Below are 12,413 nucleotides of genomic sequence, written 5' to 3'. Positions count from 1 at the left end.
GATGGGTCAAGGATCAGATTTAAAATATGGGGCAAAAGATGCAGCCCACAGTTACATGTAGAGTGAGCACAGGATTTACCTGCACTGCAAAGTGTAGGCTGCATTTACAGAGACTTCCCTGGCAACCTTCTGGTGGGAGCACTTGGTTGTTATCCTAGAGGGTCTCCTGCACTAACAGCATGCCTCATGTGGATACTGCCCTTCACCATCCTGTCCAGCCCCCTTGGGACCCTCTCCCACCCAATCATTGTGGTATCCATTCATTCAGCAGCAACCCTCCAGTGTAGCCAGAAGGGCTTTGCTTATGTTGTTTTGTGTGCCCTTTAAGAGCAGGCTGCAGAAATCCTGTCTACTGGGCTACATGATGACAGGTGCAAGAACATCAACAGGGAACACCCTGCATCAAGCTGACAGTGTCAGTTTCAGCACGTATTACACAGAGCAACCTGTGAGGCAGGTTCTATCAACCTGGTATTAAGTTTTTGCTGCTGATATAACTTCTGAGATGACTTATGACTGTTTTTATTCATGTTTATATACATGATTACACATGGAGAGTTGAAGGCTTAAGGCTTGGTTATTTTGGTATTGGTTTATTATTGTCACTTGTACTGAGGTACAGTGAAAAACCTGTCTTGCATACTGATCGTACAGGTCAATTCATTACACAGTGCAGTTACATTGGGTTAGTACAGAGTGCATTGAGGTAGTACAGGTAAAAACAATAACAGTATAGAGTAAAGTGTCACAGCTACAGGGAAAGTGCAGTGCAATAAGGTGCAAGGTCACAACAAGTAGGGATGAGAGACAGAAACACAGAAAGAGGAAGTGTGGTGGCAATGACTAAGTGCACTTCTACTCATTCAGTAAATCACAATGTTATACAGCAGGGGAAAAGGCCCTTCGGCCCATCGAATCTACATTAACTGATTTTACATCCAAAATCTACCATGGGCAATACACAGGCTGTAGCTTGAATAGAAGGAGTCAGCCACTTAAATTTGGTAAACTGGGTTTATTATTGTCACATGTACCGAGGAACAGTGAAAAACTTGTCTTGCATACCGTTTCATTACAACAGTGCATTAAGGTAGTACAAGGTAAAACAATAACAGAATGAGGACGTGGGTTTCCCCCGGATACTCCAGTTTCCTCACACACTGCCAAAGCATGTGGGTTGATGGGTTAATTGGCCACTATAAATTGCTCTCAGTGAGAGGTAGAATCTGGGGTGGGCAGGGGGAAGGGGAAGGGATGGGGGGAAAGAGTTAATGGGAACATGGGGAGAATAAAATAGGATTAGCATAAATGGGTGCTTGATGGTTAGTGTGGACTCAAAGAGTCAGTCGGTCTGTTCCATGCTGTATGACTACTGAATATTCACCATAAGCACCCTTCCTCTTCTTGTCCTACTGTCTCTCATCACTATAACCAAGCCTTGAGCCTTCAACTCTTCATGTGTAATCATGAATAAATTCAGATACTCAGTTGGTTAGGGAGCAAGCTTACAAAAGAGCAGCACAGTAGTACAGCTAGTAGAGCCGGTGTCTCATAACCCCGGTACGATCTGACTTCTTGTGCTGTCTCTGTGGATCTTGCATGTTCTCTCTGTGAACATGTGGTTCTCCAGTTTCTTCCCAAAGACATGTGGGTTGGTAGGTAAACTGGCTGCTTTAAATTACCCATAAAGCGTATGTGGGTGACAGGACAGTCAGTGGGGGAGTTGATGAGCATGTGAGAGATAATAGGTTACAGGGAAATTACTAAAGGAATACGATTGCCCTGCCAGCATTGACTCAATGGGCCAAATGGCTAATACATTGTAAGAAAATATCAGAAAATAATATGAGAGGTAAATAGAGTTAATGTTTCAGGTTGACGACTTCCATTAGTGTAGGTAATGCTAATATGATATTTCCTCTGCATCAGGAATGTTGAGGCTTTTGAACTCCCCAGGGACTGAGATGACAATTGTCTCCTCTGTCCTCAGTAATTCAACATTCTTGAAGGCCCAGAGTCTGGTCTCGGAGACCCTACTGCATCTAATCTCCACTGATCCTAAACAAGTAGCTTCCTCCTGTCCTGGCTTTGGGGGATGTTTGGGGCATGGACATGTAACTACTTCTTACAGTCCATACAAATTAAGCAGAGACTGGGTCAAGTACTTGAGAGCAGGTTACATTGCTATGAGTTACCAAATTTGTTCTGAAGGAACTCGAGATAAAAATCGGATCAATGCTGGAACCATTCAGCAGAGTGGCCAGCACCTGCAGAAAGAAAAAGAGTTAACGACCCAGACATTAATTTTTCACCATTTGTTTGCGTTAAAATAGGGTTAGTAAATTCTTTAATATATTAAGGTAAAATTCATTGGTGCCAGCTCCAAAGCACCTATGGAGGACTCCTTTATGTAACATCACTCTGTTTCAGGAACAATGGAATTTAAGGATCAAATTTCCCATGCCGGCAGGATCTTTCCTGAATGGCCTTGATAATGTGGATGTGGAGAGGATGTTGCCATTAGTAGGGGAGTCTAGGACCTGACAGCAAAGCCTCAGAATAAAGGGATGTCTTTTTAAAACTGAGATGAGAAGGAATTTCTTCAGCCAGAGGGTGGTGAATCTGTGGAATTCTTTGCTATGGAGGGCTGTGGAGGCCAAGTCATTGGGTGTATTTAAGGCCGCGATTGATAGGTTCTCGATTGTCAAGTCGGTTAAAGGTTACAGGGAGAAGGCGGGACAATGCGGTCGAGGAAAAATATCAGCAATGATTCAATGGTGGAGCAGACTCGATGGGCCAAATGGCCTAATTCTACTCTTATATCTTATTGTCTTTCCTCACAGGAAGTAAAGGGTCACAGCACAATACGACCTTCATTCTTTCAGCTAGACCGATCTCAAATACCAAAAAACACACTCTCACAGTAGAAGTTAGTGTCACCCTCTCACATTCAGAAGCCTGGTCTCAGGATCTGCAAAGGTTGCTTCCTCCTACGTTAGTCTTTCTCCAGTTTTTTTAAAAAATCATTTCTGATATGACTAACAGGGAGCCCCTTTTTTTGCAGGATTTGTATGGAATTTCCAACCAATTAATTTTGAGGGGGAACCTACTGAAATCACATGGGGGCTGGGCTCAGTCTAGTTGAGGTATGTTTTTGCAGAGAGCTGCACTCTTCCTCTGACTGCAAGAGAGTTGTGCCTGGCCCTTTAAATAGCACTCAGCAGGAGCCTCCACTGTTATTAAAAGCTCTCTTTTTTTCCGCCTGTGAGAGAACAGTGTCAGTTAAAATTCAGGCCAATGAGGCTGAAAAATATTGCCAGAAACAAATTTTGGGAATTGCACCGCTATTGACATTACTTAAACAGCAAAACAGTACACAGAATTTGAAACAAGAAGTCCATCTTTTTTAACGTCCAGTTGTTAACTCACATAGAAACAGGCATAGAATTCTTTAACGTGATTTTTATTTGTGTATTGCCAATTTTTGGCCATCACCTGGACAAATTTATAGGCCTCTGTTTCAGCCTAATGACTGCTGGCAGAATTGAAAAAGACTCTTTTGCAGTAGCCAATTAACCTACCAACTTTCAAGCATCCTTAATCACTAATCTCCTTTTATTCTCCCCACATCCCCATCAACTCCCCCAGATTTTACTTCACTCTAGGGACACTTTACAGCAGCCAATTAACCTACCAGCAAGTCTTCAGGACAGGGGAAGGAAACTGGAGGACTCAGAGGTTCCCCTGAGTGATAAGGAACCTTGGGGAGGGGTTGGGGGAGGAAAAAGATGAAGGTATCAATGGGAAGGTCTGCAAGAAGATGGAAGAAAGAGAGATTTAATGCACAGCAGAAGAACTGACTATCTTGAAAGAATGGAAGTAATGGTTAGCTGTTGTCTCAAACTGTTGAATTCAGTGCAGGAGGGGGCAAAGCATCTATCTGTCACTTTCCTTGATCCTTCACTCCGAGATTCAGGACAGAGTGGGAATGAGATCAAGGAATGACAAGTAACTGAAATTTCTCCCTGGTAGTCAACGCTGCATGGGCTCACACACAGGGGCGGGGAGGGGGGAGCGATGATGGTACCAGAACCCCCTCCTTCCTATTACATGCATCAGGCTCTATAGGAAGGCAGGTTGCAATAAAAAGCACCTTAAAGGTTGCCTTGTGATTAGAGAGAAACGCCTGCCCTTCTTGACTTCAAGCATTTTGAACAATAATGAAAAGGCAAGGGTTATACGAGGGCACTTAAAAGCTTCTTTTGGGCAGAATGCTTGTGTTGTTCAGGGAGCCAAAACAGAACTGCCAAAATAACCACTTTCCACGAGTGCAAGCAACTTTTCCATACTTTTTAAATGCAATGAAATTGAGCAAGACTTTTAGAGAAAAGTAAAACCATTGTCCAAAAGTCCCTCATTGCTTGAGCTTCTGATCTATTGCTGTTAATGTTTTTTTTTACAAATCAAGAACTGATGGAGACAGTTGAAATAGGGGTGGGCAAGAGCTGAGTTTGAAAATGGTTGCTGAGCAGCAAGAATGAGTTAACAAGAGTTGTCCTGTCTTGCCCGCTCATTGAATTAGAGCACAGTGCTTCGTTTTTAACAAGCTGCAACATTATGAATCTGGGCATTCTCCCGGAATGTTTGTATTGGAAGTGATTCAGGATTTTTCTCCCTTAACCTCAGAGGCCATGGAAGCAGGAGACAGGCTGCTGCTTGTGTCTGACCACATCCATATAACATGGCTGATTTATTTTTCAGAACGGCAATTTATCCTCAGATTTTTGTACAGGAAATTATTGGGGTTGGGGCAGTCTTCATTTTACCCTGCTGCACCCAGTTAGTAATTGCCACTTTCACGTTAAGTGCAAAAATGAACCTGTACCTGATAAGCACTCCCTGTTAGCCTCTCCACAGATACTTCAAGAACAGTGGACTTTAGTTCAAGAAGGTCAACGAATTAGTAAGCTCTCTGTTAATTTTAGCGGCAAAGTAGAAATAACCTTGAAATAAGCATTTGGCCATTAAGAGCACTTCTTCACACAAAGGGGAGTGGAAATCTGAAACTCTCTCCCCAGAAATCTGTTGATGATGGGAGGGAGGGGGCAGTGATTGAAGGTATCGAGACTGAGATTCAGGGTTTTGTTAAGTAAAGTATTAATGGTCATGGAACCTTGATAGACAGATGAAGACAAGACATAGATCAGTCATAATCCAACCGAATAGACTTGTGAAGATGAACAAGCTATGCCTCTTCCTGTGACAGATGGCGCCTGTTCCTAATTTTCTTCCCTTATTCCGCTTCTTCAGGAGTAGAGTTCTTTGGACACTGGCATCCTTTCAGTAATTTGCCCAACAAGGTCACTGTTCATGGAAAGCTCACCAGTGAGTGTAGGGCTAGGTTAGCCTCCCAAACTAAACTAGCCGCAGGATTAAGTTTGACTGCGAAACCTCCCACACTAATACTGGCTTCCCAATGCCTTACTCCTCCGCAGCCACTGGGAAAGGAACTCGGGCTCACCGTCCTCTGTAACCCATGCAGGGTGAGCTCTGCCTTATTCTCAATGGTCAGTAAATATGGTGCCGATCTTCCGAGCAGGAGATGGGAGCGAGCAAAAGGAATGGGAACAGGAGTAGGCCAATCAGCCCTTTGAGCCTGTTAAACCATTCAAGAAGATCATGTTTTAAAACTCCCCAGTGGTTTAAATGTAAGTCAGTCTCCATCTTGAATATATCGAATGACTCTTTGGATTAGAGGATTCCAAAGATTCACGAGCCTCGGAGAGAAAACATTTCTCACTAGAGGAGAAATCCACTCAGCCTACACCCTGTCAATCCCCCTCAGGATCTCATATGTTTCAATGAGATCATCTCTCTTTCTTCTATACTCTAATGAGTATAGGCTCAACCTGGCTTTATACATTGATCACTTCTATCCAGAATCAACCTGGTGAACCTTCACTGTATTGCTTCCAAAACAAGCACATCTTTCCTTAAATATGGAGACCAAAACTGTATGAAGTTCCCTAGGAATGGTCTCATCTTCACCCTGTAGTGGTGCATCAGGACTTCCATACTTTTATAGTCCATACCCTTGCAGTAATTAGCCTACCTAATTACTCGCTGCACTTGCTTGCTAACATTTTCTGTTTTGTTTTCTAGAACCACAGATCCCTTTGTACCGCAACATTCTGTAGTTTGTTTAAAGTGGATAACTTCCCACTTTCCCACATTAAACTTCATCTGCCAACTCCTTGCCCACACATTTACCCTGTCCATATTCTTTTACACACCCTTTATTGCTTCCTCACAACTTGCTAAATTATCTGTCTTTGTACCATCAGCAAACTTGGTGACAATACACTAAGTTCCTTCATCCAAGTAATGAATACAGATTATAAACCATTGAAGCCCAGCACTGATCCCTATGCCACCACACTCGTTACTGATTACCAGTTCAATAATGACCCATTTATCCTGGCTCTCTGTTCTCTGTTGGTTAGCCACTCCCCTATCCATGTCAATCTACCTAACCTTGTTCGGTAAACTTCTATGAAGCACTCTCTCAAATGCTTTCTGGAAATCCATCTTCTGGTTCCCCTTTATTCACCCCAAGAAATCCAACAAATTTGATTAAAAAATTGTTTCCCTTTCATAAAGCTACATTACCTTTTTGATTACCTGATAATTTTCTAAATGTCCTGCTATTACCTCTTTAATAATGGAATTATTCATTTTCCCAGTGACAGATGTTGGGCTAATGGGCCATGGTTTCCTGCTTGCTCTTTCCTTTTTTGAATAGTCGCACTACAGTTGTGGTTTTCTAATCCTCTGGGACGTTGCTGGGACCTAGTGGTTGGAGGAGAAACTGGGGCTGGAGATTTGATTTGCTTCTGATGAGAATTATTTGAAAGCCTTGACTAATAACCTGTAGAATCTTGCATCTTGAGACAGGTCAGTTTGGGGGTGGAGGGGGGGGGGAAGAAATAAAAGTGCTCCCCCAATTGAATTTTCTACCCAAAAGGGTTGTGGATGCTAAGTCATCCAGGTCCATAACAACATAGGAACATAAGAAACAGTAGCAGGAGTACACCATTCAGTTGCTCACAGCTACTCTACCATCGGATGTGTTCTTTCATTTTACAACCATTTACCTCTACCAACCCCATATCCCTTGATTCCTTTCATATCCAAGTACAGTAAAAGTTCAATAGTCTTCTATCCATCTATACAGAAAACTCAATGGTTCACATCTGGTTCACGAGGTAACATTTGCAGTGTTCCTTTCCACTCACCCTGGCCCCAGTTCCCCTGCTCCCTCTAACATACTTGGATCCCAGTTCCTGTGCACCCTTCCAACTCACTGGATCCCCAGTTCCCTCACTCCCTTTCATTCACCTGGGTCCCAGTTTCCTCTAATATTCCAGGACCCCAGTTCCCGTGAGCCCTTCAACTCACTGGAGTCCCAATTCCCATGCTCCATTTCATTTACTGGGGTCCTGGTTCCCATGCACCAGAGCACCAGTCTCTGCAGTTTCTCTCCACTCGACCAAGACACGCTGGGGCCTCTGATCCTGCAATCCTTTTCCATTCGGTGTGTCCCTGTTTTCCACGTTCCCTTTCAACTTACCTGGTTCATTGGAAAATTTGTCATCATACCATGTAGCATTGAAAAAAAAGTGAATTAAAAGAGCATCGAGGTATTAATAGAAAAAACAGCCAATAGACTGGTAAATCTGCCAGTCCTGCGCCAAAGTCACAAGTGTGAAATTTTAATCGAAGTTTTAATCTCATCTTGAATACACTCAACAACTGAGACTCCACGGTCTGATTGGGTAGAGAATTCCAAAAATTCACTCCCTTCTGAATGAAGAAAAGTTCTTCTCATCTCCGTCCTGAATGGCTGGCCCCTAATTCTGAGATTATGACCCCTGGTTCCAGACATCCCATCCAGCATACATATCATCTCTTCACTTTCCAATGTGTAAGACCAGTATGTACTTGGTATGTTTCAATGAGATCACCCCTCATTCTTCTAAACTCTGGAGTATAGTCCCTGCCTGCTTAATCTCCCCTCACAGGTCAATCCCCCATTCGAGGAATCAATCTGGTGAATCTTTGTTGTGTTCCTGCTAATGCAACATAATCTCCACCAGACCTGGGCACAATATTCCATGTTGCTTGTTTCACCAAGGATGTAAATAATTTTAGTGAGACAACTTTACTCTTCTACTCTTGCAATAAAGGCCAACATTTCATCTGTCTTCCTAATACTTTGCTGTATCAGCATGTCAACATTCAGTGATTTGTCTGTAAGGACAGCCAGGTCTCTCTGAACACCAACACCATTCAATCTCTCACTGTTTTTTGAAAACAAAACCCTAGTTTTCTATTTTTCCTACCGGAGTGGATGACCTCACATTTTTCCACCTCAGATTCAATTTTCCATGTCCCTGCTCACTTAGCCCTTTCTTTATCTCCTTGAAGTCTTTCTGTATTCTGCTCATGACTCAGACTGTTACACAGTTTTGCATTATCAGCAAACATGTGGTCTGCTGCTGATATCAGGCTAACAGGTCTATGATTCCCCATTTCCCTCTCCCTCCCTTCTTAAATATGTTTACTGCCTTCCAATCTGTGGGTTTGTTCAGGAATCCGTAGAATTTCGGAAAATGATGACCAGTGCGCCCACAATCTCTGCTGTCACTTCTTGCAGAACTGTGAGAGGTGAATCATCAAGCCCTGGGAACTTCTCACCTTTCAGTCTCATTAATTTCTCCAGTACTTATTTTTAAACGAACGGTAATTTCCTTTAGATCCTTCTCTCTAGACCTGCAGTTTTCCACAATTTCCAGGAGGGTTTTGTGTCTCCTTTCATGAAGACAGACACAAAATATTTGTTTAATTTCTCTGCCATTTCCTTTTTGCCCAATATAGCCTCTCCTGTTTCAATCTGTAAGGGACCTGTATTAACTTTTGCTAATCTTTTCCTTTCTACAAATCTGTAGAAGCTTTTACAGTCTGATTTTATATTTTTTACTGGTTTATCCCATAATTCTACTTCCCCTTTCTTTATCAATTTCTAAAATATGCCCAGCTCCCAGGGGTGGCACGGTAGTGTAGCGGTTAGCATAACGCTATTACAGCGCCAGCGACCCAGGTTCAATTCCGGCCACTATCTGTAAGAAATTTGTATGTTCTCCCTGTGACTGTGTGGGTTTCCTCTGGGTGCTCCAGTTTCCTCCCACATTCCAAAGACGTACGGGTTAGGAAGTTGTGGGCATACTATGTTGGTGCCGGAAGTGTGGCGACACTTGCGGACTGCCGCCAGAACACTCTACGCAAAAGATGCATTTCACTGTGTGTTTTGATGTACATGTGACTAATAAAGATATCTGATCTTATCTTTTTGGTTATATTGACAACATTCTAAGCCTTTCCATTTGATCTAATACTAACTTTAACTTCTCTTGTTAGCTAAGGTTGGTCCTGTGGTGTGAGTGGACTCAGCACTGTGGGGTATGGGCAGATTAATCAAACAGACATCATTGTTTATGTGTGTTATGCATAATTTAAAAAAATCAGTTATAAGCCCTATGTGACCCAGCAATGATGGAACAAATATGCAGGGCCTTAAAAACTGAGGTGGACAGAAACAAATCAGCATCACACTGATGTTCCAGCCAGGGTCTTTAATTTATGTCTCCTGTCAAATTGCTCCAAGGTTTGCACCTTGTTTATCTGGGAGGCCATAGTTTGCACATTACTGGTCCTACAGGGATGAAGGTTGCCCAGGCTGGAACTATGCTAGTTGTACTGAAGGGAATTGTGGTCAGAACTGTGTGGTCCTGTTTGCAGAGGGCCTGAAATTCCCATTTCATTGGAAATGGCCATTACTGAGTTAAAACATGCATTGGATAACTTCTTTGTATGTAATAAACAGGCACTTTGTACCCAATTTTTAGGTATAAGTATCCTCAAGGCTGAGATAGATAGACTTTTGGGTTATAGGGGAGTCAAAGGTTTTGGGGAAAGGGAAAGAAAGTGTTGAAGCTAAGAATCAGGTCACAATAATCATACTAAATGTTGGAGTAACTTTGAAGGGTCCTTCAATCTGAGGTTCCCACCTGCTTTAAGAAGACCACTATCATCCTGGTACCTGAGAAAAACAAGGTAATGTGCCTTAATGACCAATGCCCAGTGGCTTGACATCCACTATGATGAAGTGCTTTGAGAGGCTGATCATGGCACGCATTAACTCCAGCCTCCCAGACAACCTCGACCCACTGTAATTCGCCAACCGCTGAAACAGGTCTACGGCAGATGCCCTCTCACTGGCCCTACACTCATCTCTGGAGCATCTGAACAGTAAAGACACCTATGTTAGACCATAGTTTATTGACTACAGCTCTGCCTTCAATACTATAATTCCAGGCAAACTCATCACCAAACTCCTAGACCTTGGACTCAACACTTCCCTCTGTAACTGGATCCTTGACTTCCTGACCAACAGACTACAATTAGTGAGGATAGGCAGTAACACCTCTGCCATGATTATTCTCAACTCTGGTGCCCCACAAGGTTGCGTCCTCAGTCCCCTACTCTACTCCCTTTACGGTCATGACTGAATGGCCAGATTCTGCTCGAACTCCATCTACAAGTTTGCAGATGATACCACCGTAGTGGATCACACCTCAAATAATGATGAGTTGGAACACAGGAAGGAGATAGAGGGCTTGGTAACATGGAAACATCATGACAACAACCTTTCCCTCAATATCAGCAAAACAAAAGAACTGGTCATTGACTTCAGGAAGGGGGGCGGTGCACATGCACCTGTTTACATCAACGATGCTGAGGTCGAAAGGATTGAAAGCTCCAAGTTCCTTTAACATTTTATTCTACATTCTGTTGTTGTTTTCCCTTCAATGCACTGTGTAATGAATTGATCTGTATGAATGGTATGCAAGACAAGTTTTCACTGTACCTCGGGCAGGCACGATGGTGCAGCGGTTAGTGAAACACTTTACAGTGCCAGCGACCTGGGATCAATTCTGGCTGCTGCCTGTAAGGAGTTTGTACGGCCTCCCCGTGTCTGCGTGGGTTTCCTCTGGGTGCTCCGGTTTCCTCCCACATTTCAAAGACGGACAGGTTAGGAAGTTTTGGGCACGCTATGTCGGCGCCCGAAGCGTGGCGACACTTGCGGGCTGCCCTCAGAACACTCTATGCAAAAGATGCATTTCACTGTGTGTTTCGATGTACATGTGACTAGTAAAGATATCTTATCTTATCTTACATGTGACAATAATAAACCAATTCCAATTCCAAACTTGAAGGGCTTTTTCTTAAGTTGTTATGTTCAAATGGAAAACAAAATAAAATCATTAATGTCTGGTTTGCAGCTTTAGAAGTTTCTGTCTTTTCACTCATTTTTCCCAATTCCCTTAAACTGATCTCCTTATTTATTAGCCATTTTCCTCAGTGGTTGACAAACCAGCCAGAATCCCCTGCTGGGAGCCCGTTCAGACATTGTCCAAGTATATCATGTTGCTGGAAGCACTAAACAGTTCAGTCAGAGAGTTAATGATTCAGGTTGAAAACTCATCCTCAGAGCTGGTGACAACCTCAGTCCCTGATGTGAAATCCATTTCACCAACTCTATCCCTCTCCTGGTTATTGCATTCAGCAACTTGACGCTACACTTATAATTCAAAGCGAATTCTGGTGACAGGATTATAACAATAAAACAAATGAACTGTCACATATGGGAGACAATTCAGGGATTTTAGATTAACAGTTTTTACTTTACACAATTTAGCAGTTACTCTGCCATCCACCAAAGGTTTTTTTAAAAATTTGATTTACAGCGTGGTAACGGGCCCTTCCGGCCCAACGAGTCCGTGCCGCCCATTTTAAACCCAAATTAACCTACCCGTACGTCTTTGGCATACAGTGAATAAAGAGTTGCTCTTTCTTTGAAGTTTGCCACAACTCAGAACACCTAACCCAAATGAAATGACAGTCTACAAACATAGTAGCTACTTTGTCACACAATAGAAAACTCACAAATGGCAATTGGATTCATTTGCTACATATTGTTTGGTGTTTGGTAAATGCTTATGACTGCGTGGCCAGATTCTGCTCTAACTCCATCTACAAGTTTGCAGATGATACCACCGTAGTGGGCTGGATCTCAAATAAAGAAGAGTTGTAGTAGAGGAAGGAGATAGAGAGCTTAGTAACATGGTGTCATGACAACAGCCTTTCCCTCAATGTCAGCTAAACAAAAGAGCTGGTCATTGATTTAGGAAGGGGGGAGCGGAGTACATGCTTCTGTCTACATCAACAGTGCTGAGGTCAAGAGGGTTGAGAGCATCAAGTTCCTAGGAGTGAACATCACCAATAGTCCGTCC

At 42.9% G+C, this 12,413-nt stretch overlaps 1 protein-coding gene across 1 annotated transcript in view; it reads right to left on the bottom strand.

The window, feature by feature from the left end:
* The window catches only part of LOC127584055 (mesoderm posterior protein 2-like), a 108,122-nt gene that overhangs the window by 28,280 nt on the left and 67,429 nt on the right, over positions 1–12,413 (bottom strand). The gene's annotated exons all lie outside the window — the stretch shown is intronic.

Source organism: Pristis pectinata, chromosome 28 (genome assembly GCF_009764475.1).
Source record: "Pristis pectinata isolate sPriPec2 chromosome 28, sPriPec2.1.pri, whole genome shotgun sequence".
Classification (NCBI taxonomy): Eukaryota; Metazoa; Chordata; class Chondrichthyes; order Rhinopristiformes; family Pristidae; genus Pristis; species Pristis pectinata.
Note: the sequence above shows the minus strand (reverse complement) of the source record. Positions and strands in the feature narration are given on the sequence as shown.